Source organism: Oryctolagus cuniculus, chromosome 1 (assembly GCF_964237555.1).
Source record: "Oryctolagus cuniculus chromosome 1, mOryCun1.1, whole genome shotgun sequence".
Lineage (NCBI taxonomy): Eukaryota > Metazoa > Chordata > Mammalia > Lagomorpha > Leporidae > Oryctolagus > Oryctolagus cuniculus.
This window is the reverse complement of record NC_091432.1, coordinates 165,726,903-165,743,341: the sequence shown is the minus strand read 5'-3', so window position 1 is coordinate 165,743,341 and position 16,439 is coordinate 165,726,903. Positions and strand designations below refer to the sequence as shown.

The window sequence follows — 16,439 nt, the reverse complement described above, 5'->3', positions numbered from 1 at the left end:
TTGAAACCATTTACATTCAAGGTGACTATTAATAAGTAGACTTGGCCCTGCCATTTTTCCATAAATATTCCTGTTTTTGACTTTGGATTTCCTTTGTACTTGTACTGAGAGATTTTCTGCCTTTACCTTCTTTCATAGTGATGACATTATTTCTGTATTTCTGTATGTAGTACATACTTAAGCATCTTTTGTAAGACTAGACAAGTGGTGGCAAAATCTTTCAATTTCTCTTTGTTATGGAATGTCTTTATTTCATCTCCATTCACAAATGAGAGCTTTGCAGGGTACAGTATACTAGGTTGACAGTTTTTTTCTCTTAAGACTTGTAATATATCTCACCAATCTTTCCTAGCCTGTAGGATTTCTGATGAGAAGTGAGCTGTGAGTCTAATTGGAGATCCTCTGAAAGTAATCTGGCGTTTCTCTCATGAACATTTTAGAATCTTCTTTATGTTTTACTGTGGAGAGTTTGACTATAATATGTTATGAAAAATCTTTTCTGGTCATGTCTATTAGGAGTTCTATGTGCTTCCTGTAGTTGGGCACCCCTTTCTTTCTCCAAATTAGGGAAGTTTTCCTTAATTATTTCAATAAAAAGGCCTTCTGATCTGTTCTCTCTTTCCATGCCTTCAGGAACTCCTAACACTCAGTTGTTGGGTCATTTGATAGTGTTCCATAAATTTCTGACACTGTTTTTTAGTTTTGTAATTTCTTCCTCTCCTTTTTTTTTTGTTCTAACTGTAAAATTTCCAGTGATTTTTCTTCTAACTCAGATATCCTTTCTTCTGCCTCACTGAGTCTGTTCTTAAGGCTTTCCACCATATTTTTATTTGTTCTATTGAATTCTTCGTTTCCAATATATTCTTTTGATTTTTCTTTAAAATCCCAATTTCATGGGAACATTTTTCATTCATGTCCCATGTGGATTTCTTTAGTTTGTGGATTTGCATCTTAATTTTTAAATTCTGTTTCTGGCATTTCTTCAATCTCTTCATCTTCACATTCTACTGTTGGAGCGTTCTGTTCTTTTAGGGGTGTCATGTTGTATTCCTTATTCTTTTGTCTTGAATTGCTGCATTTATTATTAGGCATTTGTGGTGATACTTACTGTGTTGTTGTTTTTTTTTTTTTTTTTTTTTTTTTTTTTTTTTTTTTTTTTGCCTGTGATGGCCTTTATCTTTGGACTATGCCTTTGTGGCTTAGTGGAGTGTCTTCTCTTTCAATGAATACCCAGAGATGTGTGTTGGGTGTGGTCAGGGAGCTGTGTTCAGTGCTCCAGGGCAAGGGCAGCGTCCAAGGTGACACCCAAGTTGGGTGTGGTAAGTCACCTTTTTTTTAAATTTTTTAATCAGAGTGGAGGTTTGTTCTGCTCTGTTGGCAGAGTCTCATGCTCACTTCCTCTCCTCAAAGGAGACCAGTGCCTGGACGCTAAACCCAGTGGGTACAATATTTGTCCACATTGTCAGAAGAACCACACCAAGGATCCATGCAGTTCTGTCTGAGCATTGATCCTGTAGCAATGACCTTCACCAGGGAATCGGGTAGCTCTGAGCGTGTGGAGTTCCCCACAGTGACTGCCCAAAATCCCAACCATACCCTGCTCCTGCCACACAGCCACAGTGTTTTCACAGTTTTGGCACACGAGGTTCCCACTGTCACATGCACCCAGCCCCCTGTAAATTCTCCCAGCCAGTCTTAGGCATCTCCTCTTGGTTGGTTGCTTGTTATACGGACATGAGCTGGCATAGCTGTTACGTATGTCCAAAATGGCACCTGCCTTCTCTTGGCTAGTTATATAGGACACTGGTGCGTGGTGGTTGGGGAGAGAGAGACACATGTCCCCCCTCGCCTTTTCCTTCTATGTTGGAGTTACACTCCCCCACAGGGCTCCAAGCCAGACTCACACCAGGCTCTTCCTGTAGCTTTATCACCAATGGCTTGGGCTGCTGCAGTCTGGTCTCTCCTCACTTCAAAGCTGGTGCTGAGGCTCTTGGCTGCTGGGGTCCTGAGTTTTGTGCATCTACACCCTCCATGTTTGGTCCACAGTGTCCCTCTAATTTGCATGGAGTTTCCTCTGCTGTTTTCTCCCTAATTCTTCCCTGAGATTTAACTCTCTGATTTTTTTAAAAAACTATCTTTCTCTAGACTAGAGTAGTAAGTTCCCTATTTTGCCATCTTGAAAACTTTTATGGCCTTCCCTCCTTCTTTAAAATGTTTCTAGGGTTACTAAAAATTTGTGTTTACAAAATAGTTGTTAATATTCCTCTGTGTTGTATAAGAAGGGAGACAGGGAACACTGATAAAACATAGTGGATAGTAGTTTTTGGCTCCTTTTCTGCTTCATTAGAGGCTAGCTTCTTCTCATTTTTAGTTTCCTCATTTTCTGTAGGTCAATCTTGTTTAGTTTCTTGGTTAGCCACTCAGCCTCTTTTCTCTTTGCTCCTCTTTTCCCTTTTGTTTGTACTTTTTGTTCCAACAGTTTATCCTTCCCTTCTCCCTTTTTGGGTTTCATTTCCACTTTTGCAGGAGCTGCTCTTAGGCTTCCTCTTGGGCATCTTGGTGGTGTGGAGGGCATGTGCTGGGTGCCTGTGGGCCACGTTATAAAGCTGGGATGCCTGACTGCTGCTGCTTCTTTCCATTTGAATTTTAGAATCAGCTTGTCAATTTCTATTTTTACAAAGCTTATTGAGATTTGGATTGCATTTGATCTTTAGATCAATGTGGCAAGAGCTGACATTTTAACAGTATTGAGCTGTGTAACCCATGAACACATTTTACCTGTTCATTTAGATCTTTAATTTCTCTCAGAAGCATTTGCCTCTTCAGTGTATAGGACTTGTACATCTTTTGTCAGATTTCCTCCTATTTTATTGTTGTTTGCTGGTGCTATTGTAAGTAGAATTTTCTTTTAATTGTAACCTCCAATTTTTGCTTTCTAGTAAAAGGACATGGGATTGATGTTTGAGTATTGACTTACTTTTTTTTTTAATAAATCCAAGTTTAAATTCCATTTTCCATAAATTTTTAAGCTTTATTTTTTTAAAGGCATAGTGACACAGTGTGGGGTATAGAGAAGGGGAAGGAGAGATCTCTCTAATATGTTGGCTTGGTCCCCAGATGGGCACAGTACTATGGGATGGGCCAGGTTGAATTCAGGAACCTGGAACTGCATCTAAATCTTCTGTTGGGTGGCAGGTGCTCAAATGTTTGGGCATCCTTCATTGCTTTCCGAGGTGCATTAGTAGCAGGAAGCTGGATCAGAACCAGAGCAACTGGGACTGGATCCAGTGTTCCTATATGGCATGTTGCCCTCCCAAGCAACAACTTAACACACTGCACCACAATGCAGACAACCTGATGTTGTATTTTTTAAGCCTTGTTAAAACCAATTTCTTTGTCTACTTTATAGATTTATTCTGCTTTTTTACAAAGATAATGTGTCTGTAAATAAAATTTTGCTTCTTTAAAATGTAGAGATACCTTTTAATTAGTTTTCTTTCTTGATTTCATTAGCTAGAACCTCCAGCATAATGTTGAATAGAAGTGATCATGACAGGATTCTCTGTCTTGTTTCTGATCTTGTAGGAGAAGCATTCAGTCTTTTACCATTAAAAATGATGTTAACTGGAAGTTCTTTTTATAGAAAGCTTTTATTTAATAAATATATATTTCATAGGTAGAACTTTTGGATTATAGTGGTAAGAAGCCCCATACTCACCCTCCTACCCCTAAACTGTCCCACCTCCTACTCCCTCTCCCATCTCATTCTTCATTAGATTCATTTTTAATTATATTTATATACAGAATATCCAACTCTATACTAAATAAAGATTTCAACAGTTTGCACCCACACAGACACACAAAGTATAAAGTACTGTTTGAAGACTAGTTTTATCATTAATTCTCATAGTACAACTCATTGAGGACAGAGGACCTACATGGGGAGCAATTGCACAGTGACTCTTGTTGTTGATTTAACAATTGACACTCTTATTTATGACATCATTGATCACCTGAGGCTCTTGTCGTGAGCTGTCAAGACTATGGAAGCCTCTGGAGTCCACAAACTCTAACATTATTTAGACAGGGCCATAATCAAAATAGAAGTTCTCTCCTCCCTTTAGAGAAAGGTACCTCATTCGTGGAAGGCTCCTTCTTTCCACCGGGATCTTACTCACAGAGATTTTCATGTAGGTCATTTTTTTGCAACAGCATCTTGGCTTTCCATTCCTGAAATGTTCTCATGGGCTTTTAAGCCAGATCCAAATACCTTAAGGGCTGATTCTGAGGCCAGAGTTCTGTTTAGGGCATTTGTCATTCTATAAGTCTGCTGTGTAGCCAACTGCAAGTTTTGTATAGATGCCTTTTATTAAACTGAAGAGATTCCTTTTTACTGCTGGTTCAATGAGAATTTTTATCACCAGCACCATGGCTCACTAGCCTAATCCTCCGCCTGTGGCACTGGCACCTCAGGTTCTAGTCCCGGTTGGGGCACCGGATTCTGTCCTGGTTGTTCCTCTTCCAGTCCAGCTCTCTGCTGTGGCCCTGGAGTGCAGTGGAGGATGGCCCAAGTGCTTGGGCCCTGCACCTGCGTAGGAGACCAGGAGGAAGCACCTGGCTTCTGATTCGGATCAGCGCAGCGCGCTGGCCGTGGCGGCCATTTGAGGGGTGAACCAACGGAAGAGGAAGACCTTTCTCTCTTTCTCTCTCTCTTTCTCTCACTGTCTGACTCTGCCTGTCAAAAAAAAAAAAAAAAAAGGATTTTTATCAGCAATGGATGTTCAATTTTGTCAGACACTTTTTGGATGCCTGTTTTGATGATTGCTATATTTCCTTTTTCAGTTTCTTGATACAAAGAATAGTAATTAAGCTAACCTTAAGACCTTTCTGCTTTTCTAATGTAGCCATTTAGTAGTAGAAATTTTCCTCTAAGTACTGTTTTAGTGGCTTCTCACAAATTTTGGTATGGTATGTTTCCATTTTCAATAAGTTCAAAATACTTTCCTTTTTTTTTTTTTTTTTCTTCCTCTTTGTCCTTTGTTTATCTGGTCATCTTTTACTTAGTTATAGACTATTTGAGAGTTTTCCAGAGATCTTTCTGTTACTGTTTGCTAGTGTAGTTGAGTTGTGAAGTGATGGCATAGTTTATGTGACTTTGCCTTTTTAAACTTTGGTCTTTTTTGTGGAGGGTATATTGTGTATTTTGATTTCTACCAATTTTCTTTTAAAAATTCATTTTATTTGAAAGGCAGGGTGACAGAGAGAGATAGAGACACAGAGAACGAGAACTTCTATCCACTGGTTCACTCCCCAAATGTCCACTATGGTTGGAACTGGACTGGGGCAAAGTCAATAACCAGGAACTCCATCCAGGTTGAGGATGCCCAAGTACTTGGTCTACCTTCTGATGCCTTCACTGGTGCATTAACAGATAATTAAATAGGAAGTTAAGTAGCCTTGACTCAAGATGATACTCTGTTATGGGATTCTAGTATAGTGTGAGGTGGTTTAACCTGCTGTGCCACAGCTCCTGCCCTAGTTTCTGTCAGTTTTTTCTTAATTTATTTTGAAGCTCAGATTTAGGGTTCATAAATATTTATAATTAGTATTCCATGTTGGTGAATTGTCAATTTTGTCTTTATGAAATTATCCTCTTACCTTTTTCTGAAGGGAGGAGAGAACTTCCACTTTGACTGGCCTTGTCTAAATAAGATTGGAGTTGGTGAACTCAAGAGGCTTCCATAGCCTTGACAGCTCATGACAAGAGCCTCGGGTGATCAATGATGTCATAAATGAGAGTGTCAATTGTTAAATCCACAACAGGAGTCACTGTGCACTTACTACCTATGTAGGATCTCTGTCCTTAATGTGTTGTACTATGTGAATTAACGGTATAACTCGTAATCAAACAGTACTTTATACTTTGTGTGTCTGTGTGGGTGCAAACTGTTGAAATCTTTACTTAATATATACTAAGCTGATCTTCTGTATATAAAGATAATTGAAAATGAATCTTGATTAAGAATGGGATGGGAGAGGGAGTGGGAGATGGGATGGTTGTGGGTGGGAGGGAGGTTATGGGGGGAAAAAGCTGCTATAATCCAAAAGTTGTACTTTGGAAATTTATATTTATTAAATAAAAGTTAAAAAAAAGAAAAAAAAATTTTAAATAAAAAAAAAATCCTCTGTATCTCTGTTCTTTGTGAAAATCAATTTTTGTTATGATATCAGTATAGCAATTCTAGTTTTTTTTTTTTTAATTTGAGATACAAAGAGAATGTGTATGACAGATATGCAGAGAGACAGAGAGAGGGAAAGAGAAATAGAGAATGACATACAGACATGGAGACAAAGCATCCATTTACTGGTTCACTTACTAAATGCCCATAAGAGCTAGGGCTGGGCCATTCGAAAACCAGGAGCTGGAATGTCAGTGCAAGTCTGAAATGTGGGTGACACTGACCCAACTACTTGAGCCATCACTTGCTGCCTCCTGTGGTCCACATTATCAGGAAGCTGGAATTAAGAGCTGTAACTTAGACATGAACCTAGGTACTCTGATATGGTTTGCAAGCATCTTAACCAGCATCTTAACTGCTAGGCCAAATGCTGGAGTTTCCCTTGGTGTTTGCTTTGACTGGTGTTAGTAGAATGCATCTTTTTATATCCTTTTGTTTTTAATATCTCTGTTTTTAATGAGCATTTTTCAAAGGTGGTATGTTGTGATTTTGTTTCTTGGGACTCTTAACTTCTGCCTTTTACGTGGAGTGTTGAGAACATTTACATTTATTATTATAATTCCTGATATGGTCCATTTTAACTGTCATCCTGGAGTGAATATTTGGCTTAGAGGTTCAGATGTTGTTAAGATGCCTACATCCTACATTGGACTACCTGGGTTCGACTCCTGGGTCTGGCTCCTGACACTGATTTCCTGCTTGTGTGGATCCTGGGAGGTAGTCATGATGGCTCAGGTATTTAGGTCTCTGCCACTCACTTTGGAGATCTGGATTGGATTCCTGGCTCCTAGTGTCCGGCCCCACAACTATTGCTGGTCTTCAGGGAAGTCAACCAGTGAGTGGGAGTGGTCTCTCTCTCTTTCTGTCTCTCAAAAAAATAAAGGGAAAAAGAGGAGGAAGAAGAAGAAGAGGAAGAGGAAGAAGAAGAATAAGAATAAGAAGAAAGACAACATTAAAGCAATTAAAAGAAAAAACAGACTGCCATCTTGCTATCTTGGTGTTTGTTCTTTCTTTGTTCCACCTGTTCTTTGTTTCTTGTTTCACTTTTTCTACCACTTTTTATTTTTATATTGCTTTTCTCATGAGTTCTAGACCCTTTAAACATTCTTATTGTCCTACTGGGCCAGCTGCAATTTATTTAAAGGTAGGTATAGACTTCCTATGTCCATTCTCAGAGCCTTTATATTTAATGCCTTCTTAGCGTTTTTGATGAGGGATTTTATAGGAATTATTTTGTCTGGGAAAAACTTTGCTTATTAATTTTGCTTGGGCGACAGCACTTAGATTTGAAATATATGATAGTGTGAATGATCCTTTTTCATGATTGCCCATTGGCTTCTGTACTGTTCCTGTTCTCTGATACAGGACTGTATAATAAATTGGCACAGTGGAGCCTTGGGTACTTGCTCCTGACCATACAGAAAACAGCCTGGAGAAGAGAGTCTGTGTTTCTTTGCTTGTCAGTATTTGTGTCTTGATTTGGTATCTTTTCTTCCATCTTCTTGAGAGAGATTCAAAAAGGATGATAGATAAACACCTAATTTTTTCCATATCCATCTTCCTACCCATTCTTTCCTCAAAAGGATTGGTGGAATGGCTTTTTCAAAAAGTTGAGAAATAGTTTCCTTTCCAGTTTTTAAGAAGTCTAGCCAATATGTTATCCAACATGGAGAAATGTCATTCTAGGTCTTTAATTTCTGTATGAAGAAGGGAGAAAAAAGAGATGGAGTTATGCTCAAAAGACAGTTATTTTGCTAGGTTTTGAAATAGGCAAATCAGTGCATGTTTATCTTAAATCCCAGGCACTGGGGAGGTGTGAGATCCATGTGTGGGTACCCCAGAGGCCTATACATGAAATAGATCCATTAACTCTAGCCTAGAACATAGGAAAAAGGAGCTTCTCCAAGTCCTCCATTGCTTGAAGTCACTTTCTTCTTAGAGCATTTCCTTGAAGTAATGTCAGTAGAGGATTTTTGTTAAAGTGGATGTAGTTTCTAGAGGATATGTTAATTAGGATATTCTTGTTCATTCTGTATTCTAAATCTACCTCACAGCATTTCAAAGGAACAGAATATCCCTATTGCATGCAGGTGTTTCTGCCCTGTTTACTTCAGACATTGGATGTCTATAGTGGTTAGGAATGATGATTTGTAAGCAGATGAATCATGCCAAACACTAAATGTCGTTTGAGTACAGTGGAGCCTATAGTCTAGTCTCCATGAATATTTGGGCAGTGTGCCAACTAAAGCTGGCTTAATTCTGCAGACAGGAGCCCTTTGCAGAAGGATTCATGGTAATTAACCAATTCAGAGTGCAATATTTCCCTTTCATTAATTTGGCAGAAAACAACTAAATATCTACTCAAGAATGTTTTTGACATTTTCATTTACTGCTTGGAAAATAATAGATACTTTGAATTGGGTTGTAAAAGGAAATTGCTAGAAATTTGTCACTTCGATTTTAACATCCTAACAGAAATGTGGGTTACTCAATTAGCAATTACTTTTTAGAAACTAAGTAGGAGTAGTAGGCTGTAAGGGTGACAAAAAATTGATTCACATTTTGAGGTAATTGAGTTATAGGAGATTCCTTGGAGTTTATTGGCTCAAACTTACTACTTTCTATTTCACTTTGTATGGCTGAGCAGTAGAATTCCAAGTGATTGTGATAATTTCCCCTATTCCTTTCTTCTGAACTTCATTTCTACTGCAAATACTGCATATTTCCCTCTCTTCTTGTTTCTTTTGCATTAAAAAGCATTTGTTATTTTGAATGGCTCATCCCAAGAATTGTTAGCATTTTTACAATTAAATATGTTTTTAGGGCCCGTGATAGCATGCGATGTTCTAGGCAGTTTTGGAGCTAAGAGTTCTTGATGCAAATTTTCCCTGGAGAAATTATAGAAGTATGTAGTGGCTTTAAGATACATTTGTCTTCATATCATCACTCTCATCTGTTGATGTAATGGTGTTTACTTTTGCTAAAAACAAAATGATTTATAATACACATACTATTGACTACTAGACTATAATTATTGAAAACTTGATGATTTCTCAATTCAACATTTTCCCTTCCTGCAATTTTGATGAATTTTCTGGACATATTTTTGCTTCTGTGTAGTTTTTATAAAGTAGGTATGTTTGGCTAAGAAAGAAAGTATTATCTTTTCATATTCTTTTGGTTCTTAGTATTAGAACCTATCTCAATCCATCTAAAATAGAAATATGGAAGGAAAAGGGGATACCTCCTGAAATCTCAAAGAAGTGTTTGGCTTTATGAGGAACCGGAACTTGCCATCAGTAAAGCCATCAGGAATCTGGGTAGTTTGCTCCTCATCTCTTATACTTCTCTCTATGGTTTTCTTCCTTCATCACACTTGATAGATTTTCTTTTCAGTGCCTTCATGTGCACATGACCAAATGTATTTGCCCAGCACTTCTCCTTAGTCAGAGTGACCAGTAGAGAGACCAGAGTCCCAATCCCAGGAGACAGAATGCAGACTAGCTGTAGTCAGATGCCCAGCCTTGATCTAATCACTTGTTGAGAGAGGGCATCCTTATAAAGTACAACCTTGACTAGTACACTCCCATTCAGATAAAATGTAATACTCACATCCTGGATAGGTTCCTTAAGAGGTATCCATTTGATAAAAATGAGATGAGAATTCCCTCTGAACAAAATTAATTTTTTATTTAACATGAATTTGTTCCTATATGTGTCATAGATAGTGCTACTTGGTAGGGACTCACTGGTGAATAGGATAAATATCATCCATGAACTTGAGGATCTCACATTGTAGTAGGATAAATGGAACCTTAAAAAGTCAATATAAAGGGTCCAGTGCTGTGGCATAGTAGGCTAAGCCTGCAGTGCCGGGATCCCATATGGGATCCAGCTCTCTGCTTATGGCCTAGGAAAGCAGTGGAAGATGGCCCAAATATTTCAGCCCCCTCATCCATGTGGGAGACTCAGAAGAAGCTCCTGGCTTCAGATAGGCCCAGATCTGGCTGTTGTGGCCATTTGGGGAGTGAATCGTATATGGAAGACCTTTTTCTACATTTTTCTCCTCCTCTCTCTTTAACTCTGCCTTTCAAATAAGTTAAAAAATTTTTTTTAGAAGTCAATGTAGGGAACTGGTGTTGTGGTACAGCAGCATAGGCAGCTGCCTGCAATGCCAGCATCCCTTATCAGAGCAACAGTTCAAGTCCTGGCTGCTTTGCTTCCAGTCCAGTTCCCTGCTAATGCACCTGTGAAAGCAGTGGATGACGGCCCAAATGCTTGGACCTGCCTCCCATGTGGGAGTCCTGAATGGACTTCTAGGATCCTAGCTTCAGCCTGGCCCAGTCTCAGCTATTGCAGGCATTTGGATAATGAATCAGTGGATGGAAGATCAATTTCTCTCTGTCTCTCTGTCTCAATGTCTCAATGTCTCTCTCTCTGTCTATCTCTCTCTCTATCACTCTGCCTTTCAAACAAATAAAATAAATCTTTAAGCCAGAGAGTATGATTATATATCTTCCTTAGGAAACAGACTAAAAGGCAAACGTGTTTGATGACTACACAACACTGGAGCTAGAACTAGGACCTAGGCCTCCTGACTGAAAACCTCACTGAGGTGAAAGGAGTTGAAGAGATTCATAGTTAGATCATAACAGCTATCCATACTTCATTCCCAGCTGAAGTCCAGAGCACTCTGCTTCTATGTGTACTAAGTGGTACACTCACCTCCAAGATTTCTTTGGCATGTAATTGAAAGCATTTTATTTTTTTACATATCTCCTTTTCTTATTGAAAATTATCTTGGTCTCTCTGAATGCATAGAGTATTGTTATAAATAAACCATGATTTGGATATAGATATCACTTGCTTGAATAGCTATGAATGATAAGTAATTAAGAGAACCTGGAAAATCCACCTAAACTGGTAAAGTAAGTTAACTAAATTTGATGATACTTCGTGGTTTCTCACTGTGATTATTATCGCACTTCTGAAAATGGGTTGCGGTTAAAAACAATCCTCTTAGGAATTTGTGACGTTGCAGGCTGATTTGAAGTTGGAGACTCCAAGTCCACTTCTTTATTGTGGGAAACAAATATAATACAGGTGTGTAGCCACCATAAAGATATCATCTATCACATGGTAACTTAAGAGAGGCTTGTAAGTGTCTATCTACCCAAAGTACTATCTACCCAACATTTTCCATGTGTCAGCAAATGGGTACAGTTCATGTAAACTGAAAAGATCAGGGGAAATGAATTAGGGAAGAGATCCCTGGATTAGGGATGAGATGAGTGCTCAAAGAACCTACAGGGAAGGATGCCTTATCTAGTTTAATGAAAAAAATACCTGGAGCCCAATACCCTAGAAGCACACAGAATCAGATTCTGTGGGAAATTATGGTTCCTAGCCAATTTGAAAATTTTCTGAAAGTGTTGATATAAATTAAAATTGTGGCTAAACTTTTCTTTCACCTAAATTTCCAGTTATTCTCATTTCAATAGAAATTAAAACATGTTTGTAGGCCCTACACCCTGTACTTGATGGATAGTTGGTCTTGCCTATCTCTAAACTGATATTTGAACATTTCTAGTATCTAACCCAATTAGGAAATCCATAATTGACAAAGAAAAAATCTACTTCATTTTTGGGCTCTCTGCATCATGTAAATTTTTTCTAAGCATTTAAAAACTGTATTATATGTACTTTGCCTTCTCATTTAAATCTCTTATGGTTTGTCTGGAGACATGCAGATGGTTCCACAATCTTTAAATATAGCTAGAAGACATTTGTCCTTCTAATGGTTGTATGGCACTGAGATCAGACCAATGTCAACATTGGGAAATGAAAATTCTGGTAACTTGAAGTTTTCTGAATTTTCTGCTTTTGTTTTGACTTGATAAAGATAAGCAAGCATACTTTAGCAAAGGAAAGCATGTGAAAAGCAATATGGTACAGTAAGGTATTGATAATATTTTGCTTGTCCTGTTATTGTTCATGAAAAAGGAAAATAAGTTTGGGAGGAAAGCTTTTAAAATTAAATTTGAAACATTTTTCCTTATACTTAACAAACTTTCCAAACTTATATAATAATGTTAATAATTTCAAAGGGTCTTATTATAATATCTTATAGTTCTAAGATAGTTTATTAAAATTATTTAACACAGCATGTGCACTGAACTGGCTGATAAGTTACACAAATTTGGGATGAGGAGAGAAAAAGATATATATATAAATTGAGAGAATAAAAAAGACAAAAAAACTCTTTAAAATAATGTGGACACATGCTTCTGCTTCTGTCCTTGAAGGAGTAGCTGGTAATGGTTTGACTATCCATGAACAATAACAACATGAGCAAAATATATGAGGGAACTCTCTGATAGGCCTTGGAAACAGAAAATGCAGGGCTGTGATCACTGAGAAAAGGCAGGTTGATAGAAAGAGCCCTGCATTTGCTGATTTCCACTAAGGACAGTTTCCTAACTGTGACAGGGACCTGGGGCTCCAGGAGAAAAGAGTGACACCTGTGAGCTTAAAAGGCAGAGATCAGAGTTCAGTGCTACTGAAGCAGTTGAAATCTGGAGCAGCGCATCAGAAAGAAGACTGCTCCATGGAATAGTGGGGGTCCAGAACTTGAGAAGTGTGTTCCCTTGAGTCCTTGTCTGAGGGATGGTCAGTATATATGCCAAGCGGACTGTATGAACTTACCAGAGAGTGTCTACTAGAGGTCTGAGAATGGAAAGACATGTCACTGTTTCCAGGTGGACATTGGAGCTCTGTGCCAAACCCATTAGACTGATGTTATTAATATTTTAGGCATCTGGGTAAGAACCAAAATGTCTACAACTTAAGAGGAAGGAACCATCTTAGTTCATTTTCGTGGCTATAACAATCTCAGAGGTTGGATAATTCATTACAAACAGACATTGGTTTCCTCACAGTTCTGTAAGCTGGGAAGTCCAAGATCAGGGTGCTAGTAGGTTCAGTTATCTGCTGAAAGTTGCACTCTGATTTCAAGATGGCACTATGAATGCTGTGTCTCTGGAGGGGAGGGATGCAGTGTCCTCACATAGCATAATACAGAGTAGCAAGAGAACTGACCTCTGTGTGAAGGCTTCCTCTGTAGGGGTCTTAATCCCAACCTTGAGGAGAGTCCTTATAATATCATCACTCTTAAAGGTCTCCAACCTCTTAAATATTTGTTTATTTTCATTTATTTAAGAGACAGGTAGAGACAGAGGAGAGATCTTCTATCTGCAAGTTCACTTACCAAATGCCCACAATAACTAGAGCTGGGCCAGACAATAATCAGGGGCCCAGAACTCATCTTGAGTCTCCCATGTGGGTGGCAGGGACCCAAGTTCTTGATCCATCATCTGCTTCCTGGGGTCCTCATTGGTAGGAAGCTGAATTGTAAGTGAAGGAGCTGAGATTCAAGAGAGCCATTCTAATATTGAATGTGGGTGTACCAAGTGGCATTTTAACCATGTGCCAAATGTCTCCCAACACCCCACCTCGTTACATTGGCCATTAAGTTTCAACACTAGAATTTTGGAGGGAATCCATTCAAACTATAGCAACATCCTCTCAGGGATGGGGAACCTTTTCTCCTGCTAAGGACAATTTGAATATCTATAATATCATTCACAAACAATACAGAATTTTTAACAGTTAGCCTGCTAAAGATTTACTAAGTCCATCAAGTCCCATCTGTGGTTGCTTTGACAGGGCCTTATCAAACAATTACACAAGTCTTACGTGGTCCTTGAGCTGGATGTTCCCCACTCCTATGGGCTTACTTTATCCGCCCTTACAAGGTTAAAAACTGTATATCAATGAAATCTACAGGGGAAACAGAAGTTTGGCCCTGACAGAGTAGAGGAGCTTAAGAAACAGCTTGAGATTTCCTCAAATTAATTCCAACAAAGCATAAACAAATTCATGATATTCAAGAAATAATTGCACTCCCCAAGAACAAAAGTGACAAGGCTTCAGAGGAACATAGCAGACTCTTAAGTTTTTGTACATTTTGTTATCACAATGTTCACTATACAATAAAGAAGTTACTGAACATGCGAAATCTAGGAAAAAATGTGATGTATAGTCAAGAGAAAATAAGGTCCATAGGAACAGAACTTGAGATGATCTACATGTTGGTTTTAGTTGACAGAAGCTTATATATGCCTATGCATATAAGGAAGTAAGACAAACAGAACAAACAAACTATGGTCATCATGAGTGCACAGGAAATCTTGACAAAGAAATGGCGACTAAAAAAGAGCTTAATGGAGATTCTATAAATGGAAAGAACAGTAACTAACTACAAATTAATTTGATTTACTGTATAAATACAATATTAAGAAAATCAGTGAACTTGATAACTGTCAATCAAATTTATTCAGTTTGAAGAAGCTAGAGAAAAAAGATTGAAGAATGATGAGCAGAGACTTGGGAGACCTCAAGGACAGCCCCTGATTGTCTAATGTGCATATAATTGGATTTACAGAAGAAAAAAAGCATGAGAATTTGGGCATAAAATGTGGTTAAGAAGTAATGGTCAAAAAGTTCTCATGAAAATTTTTCATCCTCATCCTCTTGAGAGATACAGAGTTAGAGAGAGAGAGAGAGGGAGGCAGGAAGGCACTGGAGAGAAATGACTGCAACAGCCAGAGCCATTCCAGGCTAAAACTAGAAGCCCGGAACTCTGCAGTCTGGTCCTTCCAGGTGCGTGGCAAGGACCCACGTACTTGAGCCATCGTCTGCTGTTTTCCCATGGTGTGCATTAGCAGGAAGCTGAATTGAAAGCGGAGCCAAGAATCAAACCCCAGCCCTTCAGCATGGGATACAGGAGTCCCCAGTGGTATCTTCACTGCTGTGCCAAACACTGGCCCCAGAAAAAGTTATCATTTTTGATGAAGGAAACATCAGTTTACATATTCAGAAGCTTATCAATACCCCAGAATATTAATAGATTATAAGGTGCTGCATTAGTGTTGAAATTTCCAGAACTCATCATTGTGGGGATGAGGAAACAGCCAAGTGGCTCTAAATATTCTGCCACTGTTCAGGAAGGAGCAGTTAACTTGGTGCTTCATGGGGCAGCATTGGATACAGGGAAGGTACTGCTTTTTTTTTTTTTGTGCATTTAAAAAGATTGCTTCTTAAGGTCTTCTTTTTGTCTGGTTTATTTAAAAATAAAAAATATTTTCAGATTATAAAAGTGCAGGTCCATTGGGGAAAATATGTAATCATGTAGATCTGAAATAAAATTTGATCTTACAGGTTGTGATCCTTTTATGCTGCAATGTCTCTATTTTGTTTAATTTTGGTAAGCAGTTGGGAAACAAAAAAGAGTAGAAAAAATTTTAAGGCATATTACTTTCTAAACAAGTCCTAAATTCTAGCCTTTACCTAAAGCTTTTACCTTAATGTAGCTTGGGATTAACATACTTTTTGTGAGAATATTTCTGGTTGAATTCAGTCTATATGTAATATTTACATTATATATGACTTTTAAGGTATACTAATTATAGGTGAGATTTTTAATGGAATTGAAGAGCATAAAGCACTTATACTTTCTATTTAAGTGTAATGAATCCTGAATACGTAATTTATTTTGTCAATTAATAAGACAATTGGTTATGTGGTAGGATGACTGAATTGTAATTTGTCAATCTCCTTCCCCCATATGTGGGAATGAATTGCCATGCTAAAAGTTTTCCACAGACACCTATAGATGTTTAAGTTTTGTTCTTACTCAAGTGATACTTGGAAAAAAAATGAAATTGAAGTGATTTTGTATCTGAAATTCACCAAAGACAGCCTCCTATTTCTTCTTTATTCAGAGATTTTTATCAGAGGAATATAGACTGGAATCTGCAATGGTTCTCAGAATTCCAAAGTGGTAAGTGAGACCAATTAAGTCTGTCCTTACCAGTATTTAATTATGCTGTTTTTTTTTTCTCTGTAATTCTTAGCTGAAATATTTTAAATTATGATTCATGTTAATTCTGGGGTTCTTTACTTTTAATAGCATCTTTCCTTGAGTGGTTTTACCATCTTATGTCTTTGTAGTCTGGTTTAAAAAGTTCTGTCTTTGTATACTCCAGGCTCTGATTTGGGATTTAGAACAAGGTTCAGGATTTCTCTTAGATCCAACTTCTAATTCACCATGGTAAATTGAGAACAGAAATGATGTTTTCT

The 16,439-nt window shown here is 38.1% G+C and overlaps 1 protein-coding gene across 11 annotated transcripts in view; it reads left to right on the top strand.

The window, feature by feature from the left end:
• The window catches only part of RFX3 (regulatory factor X3), a 340,088-nt gene that overhangs the window by 88,010 nt on the left and 235,639 nt on the right, over positions 1-16,439 (top strand). For 3 of the 11 annotated variants that reach the window (XM_051846162.2, XM_051846178.2, XM_070051475.1), the window contains one exon: positions 16,082-16,140. The exons of the other annotated variants lie outside the window; for them this stretch is intronic. The gene's annotated coding sequence lies outside the window, so the exon portion shown is untranslated. The remainder of the gene's footprint in view (positions 1-16,081; positions 16,141-16,439) is intronic. 11 annotated transcript variants of the gene reach the window in all.